This window comes from Eulemur rufifrons, chromosome 6 (genome assembly GCF_041146395.1).
Source record: "Eulemur rufifrons isolate Redbay chromosome 6, OSU_ERuf_1, whole genome shotgun sequence".
NCBI classification, from domain to species: domain Eukaryota; kingdom Metazoa; phylum Chordata; class Mammalia; order Primates; family Lemuridae; genus Eulemur; species Eulemur rufifrons.
In genome coordinates, this window is record NC_090988.1 from 59,736,724 (window position 1) to 59,760,749 (window position 24,026).

The 24,026-nt window shown below is 44.9% G+C and overlaps 1 protein-coding gene across 15 annotated transcripts in view; it reads right to left on the reverse strand.

The window, feature by feature from the left end:
* Positions 1-24,026, reverse strand: part of DENND2B (DENN domain containing 2B) — a 155,713-nt gene that overhangs the window by 91,520 nt on the left and 40,167 nt on the right. For 9 of the 15 annotated variants that reach the window (XM_069471149.1, XM_069471148.1, XM_069471139.1 and 6 more), the window contains exon 1: positions 17,701-17,873. The gene's annotated coding sequence lies outside the window, so the exon portion shown is untranslated. Of the gene's footprint in view, positions 1-3,322; positions 3,480-17,700; positions 17,874-18,485; positions 18,575-24,026 lie in introns of those variants that run through there. The other 6 variants (XM_069471132.1, XM_069471145.1, XM_069471133.1 and 3 more) reach the window with 4 other exon arrangements.

Sequence of the window (24,026 nt, forward strand, 5' to 3'; positions counted from 1 at the left end):
AAAGGGGACTGATGCAATTATCCTCAAACATCAAGAAATGTGATCTGGCTATATCATGCATAGGACAATAGAAAACAAGTAAACAAAAACCAGAATTAGGAATCAAAAGATTTGGGTACAATTTTTGATCTTCCTCTCTCACTAAAGGCTTCTTTTTTTGAAAACTGGATCAGAAATATTCCTCTAAAATGTTGCAGAAAATGTTTTTAATGGTTATGGTACATTCTAAGTAAGAAATATAAGAATATAAAATGTAGGTAGCCTCAACTCACTACAAACACTAAAGGGAAGTTTACAAATTTTACATGAACAAATTTAATAGAAAAAAAGGTTATTTTAGGTTTTTTAATCAATAAAATTTAATTCCTACTTTGCTCCTTAAAACAAAATTAATTACAGTTCAAATGTAACGTTTTTTGGAACCATAAAAACTCATATGAATTATCTTTATAATTCTGATGAGTAAGCAAAAATTTTCAAATTATGACACAAAAGCCATAACAGGGGAGGAAAGCACCTTGAAGGAAAATATTATACATTCACCTACATAAAAATTTAAAGCACATAAAAGGCAAATAACTAGCATAAACAAAGTAAAAAAATTTCTTTAAATACTGGGGGAAAAACCATCAGCAACATGTACAACAAAGAGTCCTAAAGTAATGTGTATATAAAAACTCTTATAAAAATAACCAAACAGAAAAATGAACAACGTATTTGAGCAGAAAATTCATAACTGCCAGTGAGCATAAAAAGGTGTTAATTTCACTAATAACTAAAAAAATCCTAAATAAAGTAAGAAATCCTTTTTCACCTATCTGATTGGCAAAGATTAAAAAGATTTATGGCCAGGCCAGTGGCTCACACCTGTAATCCTAGCACTTTGGGAGGCTGAGGCAGAAGGATCACTTGAGCTCAGGAGTTCGAGACCAGCCTGAGCAAGAGCGAGACCCCATCAGTACAAAAAACAGAAAAATTAGCCAGGTGTGGTGGCACACACCTGTAGTCCCAGCTACATGGGAGGCTGAGGCAGGAGGGTCCCTCAAACCCAGGAGTCTGAGGTTGTAGTGAGCTATTATGACACCACTACATGCTAGCCCAGGAGACAGAACAAGATCCTGTTTCAAAAAAAAAAAAAAGAGAGAGATTTATAACACTCATGTTGGCAAGGGTGTGGTAGAAACCGGCACCTTTACATACTGTTGATGAGAAGTAAATTGATGCAACTTCTTTGGAAAGTAGTTTGGCAATATTTATTAACATTTTAAATGAGTATACCCTTTGATCGGCAAATCTTCCCTTCTAGGAATTTTGCCTAAGGAAATGTAAGTACTAGAACACATGGGCAAAGACAGCTGTGTACTGCTCTTTATTGCAGCACTGTTTATAATGGGAAAAATTGGAAACAACTCAAATGTCCATCAACAGGGGCTTCGTTAAATAAATTACAATACCTCCATCTGAAGAAACACAATGCTGCTGTTACCAGTAATATACTGAGATAGAAAAATACCCTAGGTAAATTATAAGTGAGAAATTTTTTGGTGCAGTATAATTTTTTATTGCAGTAAAATATATATCTATACAATTCACCATTTTAATCATTTTAAAGTGTACAATTCAGTGGCATCAACTACATTCACAATGTTGTACGACCATCACCATTATTTTCAAAACTTTTCCTCACCCCAAACAGAAATTCGCAACCATTAAGCAATAACTCTCCATTCTCCTCTCTCCTCAAGTTCCTGGTAACCTCTAATCTACTTTCTGTCTCTATGAATTTTACCTTTTCTAGATATTTTATATAAATGAAATCACACAGTATCTGTGGTTTTGTGTATGGCTTATCTCAGCCCAATGTTTTCAAGGTTCATCCATGTTGTAGCATGTATGAGAATTTCATCCCTTTTTATGGCTGAATAATATTCCATGGTATATATAGTACCACATTTTGTTTACCCATTGATCTGACAGTGAGCATTTGGATTCTTTCTGCCTTTGGGCTACTGTGAATAATGCTGTAATGAACATTGGCATGCAAGTATCTGAGTCGCCGTTTTCAATTCTTTTAGGTCTATACCTAGAAGTGGAATTGCTAGGTCATATGGCAATTTTGGCTTTTTGAGGAAGAATCTTCACCAATGACATTCTCACTAGCAATGTATGAGGGCTCTAACTTCTCTACATCGTCACTGACACATTTCATTTTCCTTTTTTTTATTAGCATATAATTTTTGTGTAAAAAATAGAATGTATATATTAATGTATCACTTAAAAAAATCTATTGAGGCTGGGAATGGTGGCTCACACCTGTAATCCCAGCACTCTGGGAGGCTGAGGCAGGAGGATCACTTGAGGTTAAAAGTTTGAGACCAGCCTGAGCAAGAGCAAGATCCTGTCTCTACTAAAAATAGAGAAAAAATTCGCTGGGCATAGTGGTGTGTGTCTATAGTCCCAGCTACTTGGGAGGCTGACATAGGAGGATTGCTTGAACCCAGGAGTTTGAGGTTGCATGAGCTATGAGGATGCCACTGCACTCTAGCCAGGGGTGACAGAGGGAGACTCTTTCTCAAAACAAAAATCTGTTGTTATCCAATTGTTAACAGTGACTATATTTCTGGGGTATGAGAATATAGGAGATGATCATATTCTGCCTTACATATTCTCCATTTTGTACAAGTTTTTAGAACACATCTGTTACTTTTGCTAGTTACAACTGTTAGGAAAACAAATCTTAAAAATTAGCCTGAGACAGTTTGATGCATGTTTGCTAATCTGAAACACAGTTTCAGTGGGTTATGTACACAGCAAGGCCCTAAATCAGCAGAAGTGAAAAGACCTGAGTCCCAGTCCTAACTCTGTCACCTTGCACACTCAGTAGTCTCACCTCTGAACTGCGAGGTACCTGGGAATGGATCCGAGTTCCCAGCCAGTATTCCAGGAATGGGTTACAGCTGTGTAGACACAGTGACTCCTTTGACCCTGGGGGCAGCACTGAAGCTACAGGAGCCCCAGGTTGGTTGCCTCAGGCTACCAGCAGCCACCTCCTTTCATCCCAGTGTGCCGTACACAGATTAGGTTGGGCAGCACTGGTCAGGTAACCTTTAAGACCCCTTCCCACACTGAAACAGAATTCTACGGTTGTGCTGTACTCATGCGGGAGCTAAAGAAAAGGAGAGCCATGGGGAAAACCTGAGAGCCACTGACCTTGAAGGAAAATGAAGACCTTTCTCACAGTGGGAGAAGCAGCCCAGAAAAGGATTCAAGAAGCAGTAATGCCAAGGAAGAGAGGGCGGCTTATATTACTAAGGTGTCTTACCTGAAGCCACAGGTGCTGAAGGAGACAGCAAGGGGCAATGCCTGGAGCCTGCTTCTCTGAGAGAGGCATCCCAAGGTCACCTGCTTGGGCAGCAACAAGCAGCAAACCTGACCTCTGTGGGAAGAGGCACTGAGGCCTGGGGAAGTGAAAGTCAAGTGAAATCCTCTCTTCCAGGTGTTCTCAGCTTTTCAACTGCCAACTGTGGACTTTGCCCTTGAAATTCAACTCCTGGGCTAAAGAGATAATCTCCCAGGCATGTCCTGTGTAAACGTGGCTAATCAACAGAACACACTCAGCCCCAAGCCTGCTAGCAGTCCCTGAAATAGCCCTGCGAAGCAGGAGGCTGTGCTGAAGGGCAGGGGGAAGCTATTCCTAGCATAAATGTCAGCCATCCTACTGAAATCAAGCGCCCAGGATGGGCTTTTTCAAAAAATCAGACGAACGACTCTTTAGACATAAGCACATACCTGAAAGTCTCATCCAGACGTGTTATGGACATCATGAGAAATGTCATTGAGAAAAGGGCTCGGACCTTTACCAGGCTTTATTGATGTTATAGGGTAAACTACCCAAGAACGTCTAACGTATAGACTTGTAGATATGAAATTCCAGGTTAGTAAAAGAAAACACGCCCATTCACAACTGGCCCTCATGTCATTATTGGCACCTCAGCTGCCACGCCTCTTAAGCAGTGGTTCTCAAAGCTGGGTTCCCAAACACCAGCAGCAGCTTCACTTCCAAACTTGTTAAAAATGCAAATTCTCAGAACTACTGAACTGGAAACAAGCTCTCCGGCTGAGTATGGTACACCTTCAAGTCTGAAAAGCACTGCTCCAACAAGGCTCCAGAAAGCTCGGCAATCTGGAATTCAGAAACTGCCCCGGCCCTGAACAACTTCCCTTATTTTCTGCTCTAAATGAATTTCGAGGGGCTAGAATATCACCTCTCTAGTTCCACCCATAAGACAGGCAAGTTTCCTCCCACTCCAATTCCACCTTCCACATGGTCTCATAGGTTCTTTTCTGCAAACCAAATCCAATTGTGTTCCTTTCCTGCTTTCAAAAGAACAGCGATTCCCCAATTCCTGGGTGGTTCAAGTCCTTCAAAATCTGACCTCAGCCAGTCTTTTCAGTGTCCTCTCTAACCCATTTGTGTGTCCCTGCTCGTGGCAAGTGACCATTTAATGTCTGCTCAGTGAATCACTGCTCAGTGAATCACTGCTGAAGATAATCTGAAAAACACCCTCTAAAAGAATCTCTCCCCACCACATATCTTTTCCTTCAGAAACAAAGTAGTTACTGAAACAGACAGGGATAGAGGAGACAGGAAAGCAAAATCCAATTACTTAACCAAAGCAATTTTTCTGGGTGTCAGGCATCTACGCTCAATCTGAAATTCAGTCTCACCCTGCTCTGCCCTTCACAAACTATTCCATCTAAGCAGGCTGCCTAGGCTGAACACAGATCTCGTGAACACTGAGGAATAAGAGTTTATAAACACCCTACGTATTTTCATTTCAGAATCCTCGACTTGTAAAATCCAAACAGGATCAGTCCCTTTAGAAAAAGAAGTAGCTACCAATAGAAACCAGTCAATGTTCTATTTCCACAAAGTGGAAGTTGTAGCCTTATCAATTTCTATCCTCAAACGTTTCCAACAAACTTGGAAACTCTAGGAGAGATCTGTACACTAGTGGTTACAAACAATAGTTTACTGACAAATTACTTAATTTTTCCAAAAGCAAATTCCATCTTCTTACTATAAAATAAGAGGAGTCACAAACTAAGACATCCAAGTACTTGTGCAGTATTAAGGAGAAAGGCCACTGCTCTTCTTGCCCAGCTGAAAAGAGGTAATTCAGGCTGTTTCCAAGTCTTGCCACATACCTTATCATCGCCATTTTTTATGTGGACTGGCATTCTCAGTATTTAACCAGGTACCCCTTTCAGAAAAAGCTGAAGAAAACTCATTCAACTCCACAAACATTCAAAATCTATTCTAGTTTCCAACTGATAGAAAGGAGAACATGACAATAAATAACATACAACAATTGTGAGAGGCCAGGCGCGGTGGCTCACGCCTGTAATCCTAGCACTCTGGGAGGCCGAGGTGGGCGGATCATTTGAGCTCAGGAGTTCGAGACTAGCCTGAGCAAGAGCGAGACCCCATCTCTACTAAAAATAGAAAGAAATTATATGGACAGCTAAAAATATATATAGAAAAAATTAGCCGGGCATGGTGGTGCATGCCTGTAGTCCCAACTACTCGGGAGGCTGAGACAGGAGGATCCCTTGAGCTCAGGAGTTTGAGGTTGCTGTGAGCTAGGCTGACGCCATGGCACTCACTCTAGCCTGGGCAACAAAGTGAGACTCTGTCTCAAAAAAAAAAAAAAAAAAAAAAAAAACAATTGTGAGAAAAAAAAATTCATTAAATAGTCTAGATAACTGAGGAGCTGCATTTGATATGCCAATCAGAATGGGGGTGGAGAAAGAGCACATGCTGTGGAATCACATAAAGACTTAGATTTGGATTTTAAGCAAGTTAGCCACTCTGAGATTTCCTATAGATGTCAGGACATCAATAAATCAACTTACAGATTGTTGAGAGGATTTACTAAAATGATACAAATAAAAATGCCTGGTATAACGCAATGCTGGGAATAAAGCATTATACTAACGATATGCCATAAACGTAGACTCTGCAGAAAATTCTGAAACACATATTGCTTGACCCCAAGAATCACACAGAATCTATTCATTCAACTTCCTTTAGCTAAGCAGCTACTGCCCATCCTTACTCCAGATCCCTTCTGTTTCCCCATATTCTTTTTTTTTTTTTTTTTTTTTTTTTTGAGACAGAGTCTCACTCTGTTGCCCGGGCTAGAGTGAGTGCCGTGGCGTCAGCCTAGCTCACAGCAACCTCAAACTCCTGGGCTCAAGCGATCCTCCTGTCTCAGCCTCCCGAGTAGCTGGGACTACAGGCATGCACCACCATGCCCGGCTAATTTTTTCTATATATTTTTAGCTGTCCATATAATTTCTTTCTATTTTTTTAGTAGAGATGGGGTCTCGCTCTTGCTCAGGCTGGTCTCGAACTCCTGAGCTCAAACGATCCGCCCACCTCGGCCTCCCAGAGAGCTAGGATTACAGGCGTGAGCCACCGCGCCCGGCCTCTTTTTCTTGATTATTCTCAATTAGATTCAATGTTCCTCTCAGCTAGCCATCGCTCTCAAGCGTCTACACCTTATTCCAAGGTGTGCCACATCTTATACCCTGACATCCACTTGCTCTCTGTATTGTACAAATGATGACTTCCTTTATGTCCTTTCAACATGTCAAGTTCTTTCCTACCCCGTGGGCTTTGCCTCTGCTGGTCCCTCATCCAGGAACTGTTCCCTCTTCCAGCACTTTCCACAAATCTGCACATTCACAGCTTCTTCTTGTCCTTGAGATCACAGTTTGAATGTCATATACTCGGAGAGGCCTTCTCTAACCTCTCAAATCCTGTTACTCTCTCTCTTTTACATCACCATTGGTTTCTTCAAAGCTCATATCATTATTTTTATCTCATCTACTGATTTATTTACTTGTTTACTGAAATGCTTCCCAATCATGCCCTAAGCTCCATGAAAGCTTACTGTCTTGGCTATCTCTATATCCCCAGAACACAGAACAGAACCTAGAACAGAATGGATACTCGATATCAATATTTATTGAACAAATAAATTAATTTTCTGAAACAAGAGAGGCAGAATTGGATCCCCTCCCCGCTTCTTTCTGCAAGTAACTAGTGACAGTAGAAGATGGGATCCCAGGGAAAGACTATAAATTAAAAAGAGAAAAGGGCCAGGCATGGTGGCTTACACCTATAATCCTAGCACTCTGGGAGGCCAAGATGGGAGGATTGATCCCTTGAGGCCAGGAGACTAGCCTAAGCAAAAGCAAGGCCCCATCTCTACAAAAAATAGAAAAATTAGCCGGGCAAGGTGGCACACACCTGTAGTCCCAGCTACTCAGGAGGCTAATGCAGGAGAATTGCTGGAGCCCAGGAGTGTGAGGCTGCAGTGAGCTATGCTGAGGCCACTGCACTCTAGCCCAGGGCAACAGAGCAAGAATCTGTCTCAAAGAGAGAGAGAGAGCCCTGGGGAATACCAACAAAGAAGGCCATCCTAACTGCCCCAATGACAAAACATTAACTGCTTTCAGGGACCTGGGAAAGACTGCACAGGTGTTGCAGCTCCATGGTCTTCTGCTCTCACATCCCAGAAGCAGCTCAACTTCCTCCAGCAAGGCCATGAAAGCATCTGGCCTCAGGTGTTTTTCAGGTGAAAAGAAGTCTGGATAGCATTGCTTTCAAAACCCCACCTGGGTTTACCAAACAGTTGTGGGTTCTGAGACTGGGGGGAGAAAAGGTTTTCTATTTCCATTTAATGAGATTTAAATAAAACAAAAATTTCCAGTTGTTTTCTTTTTAACTTGATCCCTGCCACTTCCCCTTGGGCACTTACTCAGAATTGAGTTAACAAAACCCACAGCCCCTCTCACCACCAGCGTCCTTACAACTGGCTCTCCCAGCGCAGCTGGGTTGTAACTCAACCCCGAGCATCAGTGATGACTCAAACCAAGAGAGATGGGGACTCAGAGAGAACAATGTTGCCCGTTCCATTTATGTCTGAACCCAAAAGGGTGAGTCAATCAGAGGGTAACAGGGAGGCAAAGAAAATAAGGAACTTCAGTACTTTCTTTCCTTTCCAGAATCCAAAGCCTCAATTCTCTGAACACAGCAGCTAGTCAAGCCACAGACTGCAAACCAAGCTCAGTTCCACTGCCAAGCTCATCTCAGCTGTCCTAGCTATTTTCCTCTTGCACTCACATGTCACACTTTTTTTTTTTTTTTAAGAGAAAGGGTCTTTCTATGTTGCCCAGGCCGGAGTGCAGTGGCTATTCATAGGTGCAATCATGGCTCACTACAGCCTCCAACTCCTGGGCTCAAGTAATCCTCCTACCTTGGCCTCCCCAACAGGTGGGACTACAGGCACACACCACAGCACCCAGCCCACAGTTCTTTACAATTGCTGGGGTTGGCCGGGCACCGTGGCTCACGCCTGTAATCCTAGCACTCCGGGAGGCCAAGGCGGGCGGAGCATTTGAGCTCAGGAGTTCGAGACCAGCCTGAGCAAGAGTGAGACCCCGTCTCTACTAAAAATAGAAAGAAATTAGCTGGACAACTAAAAATATATATTTAAAAAAATTAGCCAGGCATGGTGGCGCATGCCTGTAGTCCCAGCTACTCGGGAGGCTGAGGCAGTAGGATCGCTTAAGCCCAGGAGTTTGAGGTTGCTGTGAGCTAGGCTGACACCACGGCACTCTAGCCCGTGCAACACAGCAAGACTCTGTCTCAAAAAAAAATATATATATATATATGAATAATTGCTGGGGTCAGTCAGGTTCTTTGTTTCCTTTCCCTATTTCCATTCCTTTTCGCCAAGTGACAAAGTATATATACACACGGGTCAAACCTTCTTTTCCTCAGATCTTTGAAAATGAGAACAAAGCTACAAGGGTCTTTCCAATGTCCCTTGGTCTTTACCATCTTTCAATTACTCCAGAATACATGATAGGTCATAAATTGCTAATAAACTAAGTAGGAGGAAGATTCTAGCATAAATCTGTGCCAATGAAATTTACCTCCAATAAGGAGTACAGGGCACAGTTTTGTGTGTACCATCAAGTCTGAGCTTCTCCTGATTATATAGGGAGATACTGTAGAATCTAAGCCCCTGCCATGGGAGCCTACAAAAGTAAAAATGCAGAAAAATGTAGAATGTTTGACCCTAATTTGTACAGTTTGGTATGGTAAAGCAAAAATAACCTTAAATTATGAACAGCCTTACTCAAAGAGAAAATCTGTGAAGCATCTACTCCCAGGAGCTCCCTATTCTGCCCTAGGCCTGCCTGGGCTAAGTAGGCCCATAAATTGGCACTGTTGATATGACCTTTCCAGGCTATATTTCAACAAGAGATAACAACAAAGCTGAGAGCTTTGGTAGCACTCAAAGGAGATTTGAAGGACTTAAAACACACTGCTAAATTTGGCAGCAAAAGTTCCTGTTTCTTGTAGTTGGAAAAGGAAATCTCTTTATAATTACACTTGTAGATAAGGAACTACTCATTCTCTTTAGAAACAGATTAGAACCTCTTCATCCCAATCCACCACTCTTCTGGGAGGGGTCTGAGCAATCACTGCTGGGTAAGTCTCACTTGGGGCTGGGATCAAGCTATGTCTTGGGAAGATAAAGTACCAGGAGCTTATCTTGATGCCTCTTACTGCTTTAGCCACAACCAATTGCCCAGAGATATTCACCACTCTTCATTACCGAGAGCCCTCTGTCTCCCTCAGCCTCCCATCAGGCCTCCCACTTCTCATCTTGCTCTTTGACACAGAGTCTGCCATGTTCCTATCCCAGTGCCAGACAACGTACTTACTCCACAGAGAAGGTCCTCTCGGCCTACTAGACGCTCCTTTGATTTGGCCAGATCTCCCCCCTGCCCCCCGCCCGGTTTACATATTTCTTTACAAAAGCAAGGTATAGGAGCTCTGATCTATATGCTGATTGGAGGACACTTACCACTGCTCTGCTGATACTAGATATCTGCTCCAGACAAAGAGGAAGGAGACATTGCCTCACAGTTCTCAGCAGAATAAACCCAAAAGACTAGCCACAAGAAACAAACATTGCTTGGTTTACAAGGGAGTAATAAATATAACAGTAATTTCTAACATTTTATTCAGCAACAATGTAGGAGGCACTATTTTAGAGACTTTACATTTAGGCTTCACTACAACCCTACAAGATAACACCATTACTGCCTCAATTTTACAGAAGGGGAACTGGGGCGTGGGCAACCTAAGTAACTTGTCCAAGGTTACAGACCTATTAAGTGGCAGAGCCAGAATTTGAAGCCAGTCTGCCTCCAGAGCCCAGGCTCTAAACATTACTCTCTTATTGGATGGCTCTTCCCCAACACACAGATCTGTGTCTGGGCACTAACTGGCTCACTCCAAACTGCCACTTTTCCCCACTGAGAGACAGAAACAGCAATGGCAGTATTTATTCACAGAGCTGGTCTAAGTCTATAGAGCAGAACATAGTACCCCAAACATCTGCTCACCAAATTTTCCTAAGGGCACCAAGTGAAATCCACCTTTTTTCTTACTGACTTGCCAGCCCTTTTGGCTTCCTAAGGGCGGAGACCTCCCCGCAGTTGTTGCAACCATGCCCTATGCATCTGAGAACAAGTTTCCAGTCTCCAAGTTCTGGGAACCACGTCAAAATGCTTCCTAGAATCCAACGGATAGGGTTAAAAAAAGTCACTCAAATATTTCTTAAGCACCAACTACACATGTTGGCCATTTGGGGAGATAAAAAATATACAATATTATACTTAATTTCATACAACTTCAGGAAATCTGGTTGGAAAAACAAGATATATACATTTGAAAAGTCGAGTCAGAATGTCAATGAGAACACTCAATCCATACGTTCTATTTCCAGAAGAGGAAACTGAAGTCTAGAGAAGCCAAATTTCTTCCCCAAGGTCAGCCAGCAAGTCAGAGATAGAGCCAGAACCAAAACTCAGATCTGCTGATAACCTGGCCAGGGCTTTCTACAGCTGTATGGAGCAAAGCATATGTATATGTGTTGAGGGCATACTGGTGTCCAGAACTAAGCTGAATGCTTTACATAAATTAACTCATTTAACCCTTACAACAACCCTTTGAGATAGGTAATATGATTATCCCCAGTTTACAGATGAAGACACTGAGGTTTACAGAGATTAACTGGCCAGAGGTCCACAGATAGAGGAAAAGCCAGATTAGGTGCCCACAGAGCTGGTTACAAAGCCGATGCTCTAAGGTGGGTCTTAAAGGGTACAAGGATAGCATTCACAGAGTGGAGGTGAGGACGGCAAGGATGGAAGCCTGTGTCCAGAGCACGGACAGCAGCTTATGAAGGGCCTCCAATGCCAGGTTGAGGACCTCAGAGGCTCTACCTGGGCCAGCCAGCAGGAAAGGGGCAGGCAAGAAGCAGTTCTGGATGGCTGGGTCTCCCCTGCCTATGGGGGGCAAGGATCCTACAACTGGTGGATGAAGCTGAACCTGTGAAGCTGGGTTGAGAAGGACCACCTCAGAGACTCTCCTGGGGTCTTGACAGAAAGATGAACAAAATGCAAAGTGTAAGCTATTCTAAAAGAAGAATCTGGTTTGTTTCTAGCATAGTTAACACCAACCTGATGGAGAGACACCAGCCCTACTCTCTTCAAAAGGCTGTTCTAAGTTGAGGATAATAATGGAAAGCACTGAACATTCACTGTGTTCCAAGCACTGGACTATTTACATGTATCACTTACAGCTTTACACGTATCATTTCATTCAGTCCTCATCACAACTCTAACAAGCTAAATACTATTAGCATACCCATTTTACAGATGCCTCCAAGAAAACTGAGGCACAGAGAGATTAAATAACTTGCCCAAGGTCACACAGCCAGGTCAGGTTCTCAATCTAGGCCCATGAGACCCTGGGGGCTAGCTCTTAATCACTGCACTACACTGCATACAAGATACTCATATTAAGTGCAAATGGTTCCATCAGAACTGCTCTAAAGCAGCACCATGCACTCACTGAGTACCTAAGAGTCACTGATAGTTGAACAAACACACTCCAGGTTAATACATGTAAAAATGATCCGTTGTCAGAACTGCCTAAGGTAGCCTGTGTTCCAAGACACAAGTAAGCACACTAAAATTCAGTTCCTTGAATGAAGCTACAGAGTTCTAAAAATAACTGACTTTACAGGTTTTTCCCCCCAACTTTCCCATTTCCTTTTTCCTACCCCGACCCACCCCATACTTGGACACTCTCAGAGAAGCTTTGACACAGGCCTAGAACCCTCAGCCTCCCCATACTCCCAGTCCTTTATTGGCTCTCTTCCATCATCCCAACAGTGCTTTACATCAGTCTGCTGGACCCTCCTTTTTCCCAGCCTAAGAGCATGAGATGGTCATTAACCCTACCATCGAAACTCCAAACTTCAGCAGGTCTGTTTCCTCTCTCTCAATCACACCGACAGAGGCTCACATGGGAAGGGGGTGGGAGGAAATAATGACAATACATCTAAGACAACATAGATGGGAGTAAGTCCCATACTTGATACTTCTGGGGATCCTCCCCCACTCTTGGCCACGCCACTCTGTATTCACTGACTAAATGAGTGGACAGACCAAGAGAGCATATACACACATATCATTTCATTTAGTCCTCACCACAACACTAACAAGCTAAGTACTATTAGTATACCCATTTTACAGATGCCTCAGAGAAAACCAAGGCACAAAGAATTAAATATGAGCACCAGAGGTGCCTTTGAGCCCAAGAGCAGATGAACAGTGGTGTCAACCCCAATGCCAGCCACCCCCACCACCCCAGTGCTTGTGAGGACCTGAGCACCCTGGGGTCAGATCAGCCTTCTGCTAAATTGCGAGGGCCTCCTAGGTCAGCCCTTCTATGGATCACCACCTGCTGCTCCGAGCACTACCTTCTCCCTAGCCCCCTTGCCCAGGGCCTCTCTCATGTTTCCGTCTAGTAGTCGTCTTCCTGTTTCAGATCTTGTCTCCCACAGCCCTCAGTTTACCTCATTTTCCTTAATTTCAAACAGTCCTCTTTCCACTGAGCTGCTGCCTATCAGTCAATCTCCAGTTCACATACAATCCCTTCAGTGACAACAGGTCACCCAGAGGAGGATCTCTGGATCTTTGAAAAACTGGGGTAGTTTCATGACAAACCCTCAGGAACAGGTCTGCTTTGGTTAAGAAGGCTTCATACCCTAATTGTATACAATTCACCCTTTTATAGAGACAGTGACATCTAACATTCAGGCGGTTTTTAGATGAGAAGAGTATTGTGATAGTTTCAACAGCCTCCCCAGCAATAGTATATTCATTGTATCAGAGCCAAAGAAAATAAAAGAAGGGATCTTTGGAGAAATTCTTCTATAAGGTGGTCTAGATTCATTTAACACCCTCCTCTCCCCTCAAAACATACACACACACACCCCCAGGACAGTTTTCTAGGGCCTATGACTCGAAATACAGACCCCAGGCTTTTTCTATCAGCACAACATTATGTGGCATGTTCCCCTAAGACACATGCACCCAGTATTCCACCCACCCACCCACTGAGACAGATGCACACAGCACCTCCCATGCAGCATAAAATAGATGCACAGTCTCCCTCCCCACCCCCAGAAGAAGGCACACATTAATGCAAGTTTTCCCACGGGCTTTAAAGAGAAATCTCTGCAGACTATGCCAGATGGTCTTTTTTTTTTTTTTCCTTTCATGCCCTCCTGGCCCCTTCTCCACTTTCCATGGTCCCTCTAACTCAAAGAACTCGATTATCTGCCTGCAGATTTCCCCTTCCCCTCCCTGCAGCTTGCCCTAAACATACCCCCCTCCCAAGCCAATGCTGAGACACAGAAGGAGGGCCAAGCCAGAGCTCTGAAGGGCTGCTGCCTGACCTCCTCCAGGCTCAGATATGTATTCCCTTTGCTGGGCTGCCTCAGCAGCTCTCTCTGGCCCAACAGTGGAAATGAGGAGTCACTGGGGCACTGAGAGCTAACAGCTAAGAAAAGCAACAGGAAGGAAGACATATTCTTTGATCCCTCAGTCCCACCTGCCTACAGGGAGGTGCTTTGAAAGGCCCAGGACTCAAACCTTCTGATCTCCTTCAGGTGCCAGCAGACCTCCCCAAAGCAGTTCTTAGAATCAGACAATATGGGGAATGGGGCACGGCCTCTGTTAATTCTATGCCAGCAGTGTGGCCCTCACAGTTGGGAGTCTGGGGTGCCCCCCTGAAACTGTGGGCCTAGCCCTTCATTCCAGGGAAAGGGGCCAAGCCAGCAGAATTGAGGGTGCCCTTGGCCTGTTCTCCAAAGTATTTCAAAGTTTCAACTTCCTTGGGTGTTTTAGAGAGAGGAAGGCCAAGGGGAGAGTGTGCAGAAAGGGGAGCAGAGGATGGGGGAGAGAAGGAGTGAGAACAGCAATGTTACTTTTTAATCCTCAAGGAACATGGAAGGATCCAATCTGTGACTCAGCTCTGAGAAGCTGGACTGATGGGGAATAGGGAAACAGCTGCAGTCCCAATCTATGCTGTGGACAACTTCTCCTTCAGGCCTCAGGGGCTGCTATGACATGATTCACCTGGAAGGGGAGCTCTGCTGTTTCAGGGGGAAAAAAATAAAATAAACCTCCCTACTCTGGGTCTGCTCAAGGGCTTCTTCCCAGACACCATTCTGGGGCAAGGCTGGCAGGTTTTCCCCTGTCCTACAGTAAGGCTGAGGCTGTGGGTGGGGTGCCCTGGTATGCCACACACCCCACAGACTCACTGAGGACAGATCTGGGACGTCCTTGCCTAGAGTCTCCCCTCCCCTGCTATGCCATTCCTTGGCACAGTCCCACGGCATATCAAGTATCTCTGCCCTTGGAATTCCCACTTCCTTGTTTCTTTCTTTTTTGTTTCCTCCTAAGCGATAGCCTTGTGAGTTCCTGAAAGAGCTGCCCAGCCTCCAACAACGCTTTCAGAGCATAACACTTCCTACCAGTTAGAAGAACCCTGCCTTCCAAAGCAGCACTGAGGAGAAAGGCCCCTGTGCCCACTCAAAAGTTTCCCCAGCAGAACCCAACAGGATGGGGGAACCAGGCCTGGCACTCACTAGCCTCTTTTCCAGCTTAGGAAATGTATGACACCATAACTACCAGGTAGCTGTGGGACACTGGAAAAGCGATGGGTCTCTTGGAATCCCTCTCCTCTATACTTTACAAAACACATCAGTCAGGTGACCTAAGGAAAGCTTGATTTCTGAAGGATCATTTATGAGGCTCAAAGACTATAATCAACATTACTCATATTAAACTTCCCAACCCAAAGAAAGCATTATTTGTTTCCCTAAACATTTTTTTTTTTTTTTTGAGACAGAGTCTCACTCTGTTGCCCGGGCTAGAGTGAGTGCCGTGGCGTCAGCCTAGCTCACAGCAACCTCAAACTCCTGGGCTCAAGCGATCCTCCTGCCTCAGCCTCCCGAGTAGCTGGGACTACAGGCATGCGCCACCATGCCCGGCTAATTTTTTCTATATATATATTTTAGTTGGCCATATAATTTCTTTCTATTTTTAGTAGAGACGGGGTCTCGCTCTTGCTCAGGCTGGTCTCGAACTCCTGACCTCGAGCTATCCACCCGCCTCGGCCTCCCAGAGTGCTAGGATTACAGGCGTGAGCCACCGCGCCCGGCCTGTTTCCCTAAACATTTTGAAGAAGTCTTTAAAGGTTTATCTCATTTTTCTTTATAAATGCAGAAGAGAAGAAGGCACTTCACAAATGGGAGAACCAGGACAGAGAGACACAGTAACTTTCCAGAGAGAGTTGGGCCATTCCTCTAGCTTCAATTCATAACATGTTACATTATATAGGACATGACTTGTTTAAAACTTTCATAGAAATTATCTCATTTGCTCCTCCCAACAGTCCTGTGAAGTTGTTATTATCATTATCTCCATCTCACAGCTAATAACCTGAAGTTCCTATTAGTTAAGGGACTTGCCCGCGGCCACCCAGCTGGCCAAGTAGCAGAATCTGGCCACGGATGCAAGTCTACCAAGCCCAAATCCATTATTCTTTCTGCTACGGCAAAAGAAAGAGCATCAGCTCCTGAAACTGGGTCTCTGCTGGCCCTCTCCACACGTGTAGGGATGGTAAAATTGGAGAAGCCCCAACCATACGTGAGTAGAGGAGAAGACCTGAGATTCTGACTTCACTTGGCCCACCAGCTCAGAGAGTCTGCCTCCTTACATCCCCCACCTTTAATCCCAACCAACAGTGCTAGACCACATCCGTCCAGTAAAGCACAGTTTCAACCCAACAGAGGATCTCTGGAGTGTAGGAAAAGGAGGAATAACTTCAGAAGTGGTCCATCGGAGGTCCAGGGCCACTGAGTTCACCCTTGTGGACCCTCAGGCCACAACACTGATGCATACATATACGTACTCAGGGAGAGCCAGCATCAGGGACATGGCCAATGCTTGCATTGGCAAGCTGACCCGAAGTTAATCAGAATGCCCCCTCATTGTTTGCCAGAATACAAAAGACATTCTGTTCAGAAAGTTCAAGAAGAAAAACCGAAGAGCCAGGACAGCAGCTGTTCTCTCATCCCACAGAGAAACCAAAGGCATTCACAAAGTTCCCTGAGGCCAACAAGTAAATTTAAGATATAACACGGGCTCAAGCAGAAGCACATCTCCCGATGGGTCTCCCCCATAGGGAGTGTCTGCTGCATTCATCTTCCTAACAATACTACTGACAACCTAGCTAACCTATAACCTACAGAACTGCCTTTCTGGGAGGGTCTCCTTTCCTAGGCCACACCGGGCTCACCACATACCACTCCTCTAGGTCAGAGCAAGTTTTACCAAAACTTAGCAGAATCCAAGCAGAAAGAGTGCCACAGCACGGACACCGCATGGCCTGAGATTTGGTTAAAGTATTAACCAAAAGAATCCACCCAGCATAGCCAAAGTGCCTCATGGCCCCTGGCTCCTAGCAGCTGCCGCTGAGAGCTCACTCTGAGACATCTGGATAAGAAACCTCTTTGCAGTTCCCCTCCCAAGACAGCTCCCTCCCCCACGTCTTAGGAAAGCCTGGGATTGACCTTAATGAGGGAGGACAGCTTGCTTCTTCTCAAGCTACCTGGTAGGGAGAAAGTGCAAGACCCCAGCTCAGACATCCCTATGACAGTCCCTCCATCCTAATAAATGCTGCAGAGGGATCTGGAACTCACTGCAGGCTCCTCGCTGAGCTTAATTAGCCTTCCTTTTTTCCATTACAGGTCAGACATACCACCACCAAGAGACAAAACAGTGTTCACTAGGACGAACCAAGCTACTCAAAAGACACTGGAGTTTCCCTGTAAGACCTTCAAAACACTGCTGGAGTGATGGTAACACGTTACTTTTCCACATATAAGATTATTCCTGTAAAAATATCCTGTGCCTTTGTGCTAAATAAAAGTAAAACGATGCTTTTTAGAGTGAAGCCTAAACACCTCAGATTCAGCCAGAGTGAGATCAGCTAGATTTGCAAAGTCAAGAAAATTGGCTGTTTCCCTCCTCCTTAAGCTAATAGAATCCAACTGTTGGAGCATGACATCATTCCTGAGCCCCAAACCCGGAGCAGAGAGTACAGACACTCGCCTGCCTCCCAGAAAACAGCCTAAGACCAGAGCCAGGAAAGGAGGCAAAACAATCCAAGCCCTGAGCTGCCCTTACCTGAAAGTCCTGGTGCTTTCCTGCCCACTCCATTCTCAGCAGAGGCTGGCTCACCCCACAGTCGGTTTGGGAGCCCAGGGCCCCAAGATCCACTCGCTTAAGCTCCAATACCTGCTGCGAGCTTCCCACAGCTCCTTCCTCTGACCTTTCGTGGCGCTCCTTCCAGCCAAATGAGCAGAGCACTGCTAGCTGGCCAGGCCAGTTGTCATGGAGACTCTGTCCTGCCAGGCGGCGCGCACAGCACAGCGGCTCCTGGCTTGCTCCAGGCTCTCACTCCAGCACCCGCGCACGCTCTCTGGAGCCCACTCTCTCTCCCTCTCTCCCAACCCCCTACTGTCTGCCTCTCAGTGTCTGTCTGTCTGTCTGTCTCTCTCTCTCTTTCTCTCAATTCTGGGAGGCTTTCATGAAACAGCACTGTCTTTTGATCAGCTCAGTTTCCGCAGGCATTCCACTCCTCCTACCTCCCTTCCAGTCAAACAGGGCTCTGGACTGCTCCTGGGAACTTGCTTGAACAGCTCAGAGGAGAGAAGGGAGAAGTCAGTAAGTGGACTTGTTTTCCTCCCCTCCAGTGTCTCATTTTTGTAACTTGGAAGAATCACTGCCAGGGGGAAGGGAGCTAGCTGGAGGCTTGGAGGGGAAGCAAGCCCTTCCTCTAGGTCCTGGAGGTAGGAGGGACCCTGATGCACTGCCTTGACTTGTTTGTGCACTTGGGATTTTCCGGGCAGCAATTGGGGCGGAAACGCACTCACATCCCAGGAGCTCGCCTGGACTGGCTCTCTGCTTACCTTGCTGCCTGTCCAGGTTGTGGTGATGGCTTTACCCAGTACAGGGATTCATGATACTAGTGCTGGTGCCTAAGCAGTCTCTCATCTTCCTGCAATGGAAAGGAAAGACACTAGGTCAGGATCAGTAAGAGTCCTGGGAAATTTCTGAGTAACAGCCCAGGCAACAAACATGACACAAGCACAACCTTGTCTCTCTGCCTTGCTCAGGGGCTGCAGCTGAAGCCCAGGCTTTGTGTGAGTTGCTGTTACAGTCAGTAATAATATTGCTCCTGTCTGAAAGCTAGCACAGTGTCTAGGATACAGCAGGCCCTTTAAGTTTAGTCCCCGGCCCCTACTGTGTGCGTTTCTGCTTTGTAACTTTTCTTTACATGTATTATTTTGTTTGATCCTCATAACATTTTGAAATACACTAGACATATTTTTACAACCATTTTATAGATGGGAAAACTGAGGCTCAGAGACATCAAACATTTGATCCACACTTACACAGTTAATCAGGCAAAGAACTAAGAGATCAGTCAAGTGCCCTCTAGTCCAGTGCATGTTCCACTAAAGTACACTGCCACCTGATCTCAAAAACTGGAAGCTTTTTGATAACCAGTTATGAGATACAAGGCTGGGTTCCCAGAAGAAGACAGAGAATCTTTATGAGTTATGGTAAGGTAGATGTGACCATCTTTTTAGCCTAAAGACTTTATGATAACATCTGTGAGATGTACCATGTCCTGATGCACAGATTGGAGAAGAGTCCACTCTACAGCTATATGTTTTCCCAAAATATTCTCACAAATCTTGGCTCATCTGTGCAATAAATCAGTCCTGAAAGTTAGAACTGGTATTATTACACTAATTTAACAAATTTTAAAAAAATCTAAAACAAAGGTAAAATTACTTGCCCTAAGTCATAGAACCAGGAAATAACAGATCTAGAAACAGTACCCATGCCATGCCTTTCAACTCTCTTGAGTACATTAAACAGAGTAGTTGCAAGAGCACCAGGTGGAGCAGGGGTTAGAAGACCTTGGCAGTGCCTGACTCCACCACTATCTGACCATGTGCCATCGGGCAAGTCACCTGACGTCCCACTTTCCACCTGCAGAGCTTTTGGACAGGGCAGGGACAAGCATCAGGAGAGACTATATGTGAAAGCACTCTTGAGTCAAGCAATGAACAAGGAACTTCACTCATCTCAGCAGCTCCTCACCAAAAACAAACAAAAACAATGTGACAGCTGACCTCTCCTCCTCCAATCCCCAAGATGAGGACACTGAGGCTCAAGGAGAACATTTCCCAATGTTGACCCCCAAAATAGGGCTAGAGAGGTCCTAATGGAATCTTTAATGCAGCAATCCCTTGCAGAATCTTTGTGCTCTTGATTAACCTCCAACATATTGCAAAATTCTCAACACAAGATTTTGATCGGCTTGAGTTTAAAAGGTAAATATATGCCATAAACTAAGGTAGGAGAAATGCTACAAAATCTAACAGGAAATGACAGGATGGCACAAATCCTAAGCGGTGGGCATTATTGCTCTAGTGAAGCAATTAGAGCGTCGAAAGGGGCATACCCAATCACCCACTAGAAATGCCCAGCCTCACCCAAGCCCCAGCTCAGGAACCCCTGCTAGGGCCTAGTGTGCCAATGGGACAACACCATCAAATCACCAAACTTCTCTCTCTTCTGTGCCCAACAGGCATGCCTCTGCCCTTCTCCTGGTCCTCAAAATGCACATTCCACTTGCCTAGTCTCCAAACTGAGAAAGAAGTGATCCCATCCTTCCTACAATAAGGTAATATTTATAGTATAACAGCAACACCAACTAACATTTATCGAGGACCTATCATATGCCAGGCATTCTGTTAAGCAGTATGAGGGGCCAGGGGTCAGGGCTGAGTCTTAAAGCTGATACTACTGAGTCACTAAAGTAATCCAAACTTAAAAAGCCTTCAAGACCAGATACAGAATGCAGGCCATGCTCCCCCTAGTGGCATGCTGGAGTTACACAGATTCCTTAGGGCCTTGTCCTGGGGGAAAGGGGTGCAAAGAAAGAACCCCATGAGTGGGAGATCTGGAATCCCTGCTTGGGTGATGCTAATATTAATATATACCAGCTCCCTGAACTGGGCAGAACCAGAGGACTGCTGAATCTCACCACTGCCTCTGCAAGGCTGGATTTAGAACAATCTTACTTGACATTTCCTGAAGGATAAGGATTTTACAGCCTGATGCTATTTACTATCTGTTGAGAGGACCACATGCATACTTGTGCCAGAAACCTGGGAGACATTCTTGAATCTCCTTATTTCTTTCTCTCCACATCCAATCTATTTCCTAAGTCCAAACAATTTTACTTCTAAAATATATCTTTTGGGCTAGACGTGATGGCTCACACCTGTAATCCTAGCATTTGGGGAGGCCAAGGCAGGAGGATTGCTTGAGGCCAGAAGCTTGAAACCAGCCTAGGCAACATAGCAAGACACTGTCTCTACAAAAAAATTTTTTAATTAGCCAGGCATGGTGGCACATGCCTATTATCCTAGCTATTCAGGAGGCTGAGGCGGGAGGATCACTTGAGCCCAGGGGTTTTAGATAGCAGTGAGCTATGATCATACCACTTCACTCCAGCCTGGGTGACAGAGTGAGACCCTATCTCTAAAAATAAATAAATGAAATGTATCTTTTATCTGTCCATTTTTCTCCACCTCTATTGCTACCCACCTTTCACCTTAATTATTGCAAACACCTCATTGCCCCAGCTGCTCTTGCCGTCACAAATCCATTCTCCAGAGTTGTCTGAATCACCTTTTAACACCAGATCATGTCATTTCCTGCTTAACACACTTCAGTGGCTTCCCAATGCACGCAGGATAGAAACTAAGTTCTTACCACGACCTACAAGGCCCAGCATGATTCTCCTCCTGCTTCCTTTCGGCACACTTCCTGCCCCTTCCCGTCTGCCAGCCAAAACAGAAGTTCTTTTAGTTTTCCCAAAGTGCCAGATTTTTCCCAGGCTGTTTCCCCTTGCCTGGGACACGCCCCCACTCCACAGTCTTTGCCTTACTCATCTTGCCTCAACTTGACTCTCCCCTCTCCTGTCTTCCACAATCCTCCAGTTTAAGTGAAGCTCCCCACACGTACTCTTCATAGCACTCACCATGATGTGGAATTATGCATTTGTCAATTATTGGCTTAATCTCAGCCTTCCCCTGTGAGTTCCTTAGAACTAGGAACCTAGACTATTTTGCTAACCACCATATTCCCTACACGTAATATAAAGCCCAGCTCACAGATGACACTCCATAAACATTTGCTGAATGAATGCATAAAAACCCATTTCCTCCTGTCCTACAGGAAGAAGAAACTTTGAACAGCTATTTCATGTCACTCATTGCATCTTTTCATAGACTTACAAACTATAATTACATCTCTTTTCCTCATGTGCTTTGCCTGTGGGCTCAACCAAAAATTCCTGTAAAGTCTCCCTGTGGTTTGTTTCCCAGAACTTTCCTCATAAGGTCACTCTCCTGGGGGACGCACTCCAGGGTTTTACAGCGTCTCCCATTACTGGTGCCCACTCACAGGCCGTCCAGCACCACCATGTCATTGCCAAACCCAGCAGGGCTGCAGGAATGGTCCAGCTCCCACGGTGACAAGGTTCTCTCAGGCCAGCAGCTACGTTCAGGGACAAAAACACCTTCTCCCACCTCTACCGTACAGGCCACTGTGCTTGCAAAAAACACATTTCTACTAAAAATTATCTCATATTTTATAATTTGGAGATGGGTATAAAATGTCTGGCAAAAAAAAAAAAAAAGGTTCTATTACTAGAAAAAAAAAATTGAAACCGCTGTCTGGGGGAAAAATAATGAAGGCCTAAATAACAGCAACAGCAATGTGACTAAGTCCAAACCCCTCTCACAACCTACATTACCACCAAAATCTGAAATCGTTCTGGCTTCACTTCCTGCCCACATATCCCCCGCTACCACCGCCCCATTACAGGCACAACCACAGCACACTGCCTGGTGCTTTGGAAACTGCCCGCATTTTTCTCTCCTTCCCTCCACTGCTCATGCTGTTATATGTATCTGAACGCCTCTCCTTCCCCCACTAACAAAATCTTACTGCCTTCAAGGCCTAACTCAATTACCACCTCCTCTATAAAATATTTCTTGATTCCCTGGCAGAAACTGTTTCTTCTGCAAACAAACGGCACTTTAAAGATGCCTTTATTCTGGTGTTTGTATCACTTTATCACTGTTACTTACACACCTGTTTCCCCCATCAACCTGAGCTCCTTGAGGTGTACCCACTTTAGGATATTCAGCGTGGGCAATCAGTGTGTGTGAGATAAATGCATCATTGAAAAGAGCTATTCCCCCCATACGGTGAAGGAATTTGAGTGGATGGGCGCGGTGGCTCACGCCTGTAATCCTAGCACTCTGGGACGCCGAGGCGGGTGGATCACTGGAGGTCAGGAGTTCGACACCAGCCTGAGCAAGAGCGAGACCCCCGTCTCTACTAAAAATAGAAAGAAATTATCTGGCCAACTAAAAATATATATAGGAAAAAATTAGCCAGGCATGGTGGCACATGCCTATAGTCCCAGCTACTCGGGAGGCTGAGGTGGAAGGATTGCTTAAGCCCAGGAGTTTGAGGTTGCTGTGAGCTAGACTGACGCCACGGCACTCACTCTAGCCCGGGCAACAGAGTGAGACTCTGTCTCAAAAAAAAAAAAAAAAGAAAGAAATGAAACGAAAAGAGAAAAAAAGGAATTTGAGTGGATGGACTTACACTGTACCAAAAGAATATATATATATATATATATGACTGTCAGATTCTAGATTAAGTCACTAGAGGAGTTTATAGTACAAGAGGAGTTTCTTGTCTCTTTAAAGACAACTGAAATTCTGAACCTGAAAACACAGAAGCCAAGTAAATCTTTTAAAATCTCTCCTTACTGTAGGATCAAAGGAATTCAAGAAAAGTGAATGGTTGTTTTAAAATTGCTGGTTGGATCCTAGAATGCCTAAGAGATGTGGCCCTAACTACCGATGCCTCCAGGAACCCTAGCTCCCAATGCCCACCAGATTGGGATCCAGTTCTACTTGAGTTCCCCCCTAATTCTCCTACACTGGGCTCTAGCAGCCACTTACGGAAGAGCTCCTAAAAGCTTTGGAATTTTTCTTTTCTGCTTGTCAGTAGCAATGTGAAAGAAGAGAAAAATTAAAAACCTAGGAGTAGATAGTAAGCCAGGCTGGCACTTAGTCCTGGCTTCCAGCTTGCTGGGTGGTAAGATCCTGAGCAAGTCCCTGTCTCCTTTAGGGCCTCTGTTTTTTATTCCACAACATGAGAGGGTTGGACAAGCTATTCTCCAAGGGTACCGCAAGCATTGGTTTGTTGAAGTCACCCAGTCCTACTGCTTTATGAATAAGTCCAAAACAGCAGAAAGACCTCTTGCTTTCAGGGGTTACAGAGTCTATACCCAACCCTTTCTGCAGAGCTCCTGGCCTGGGGCTCTGGAGTCATCTGCCTGGCAG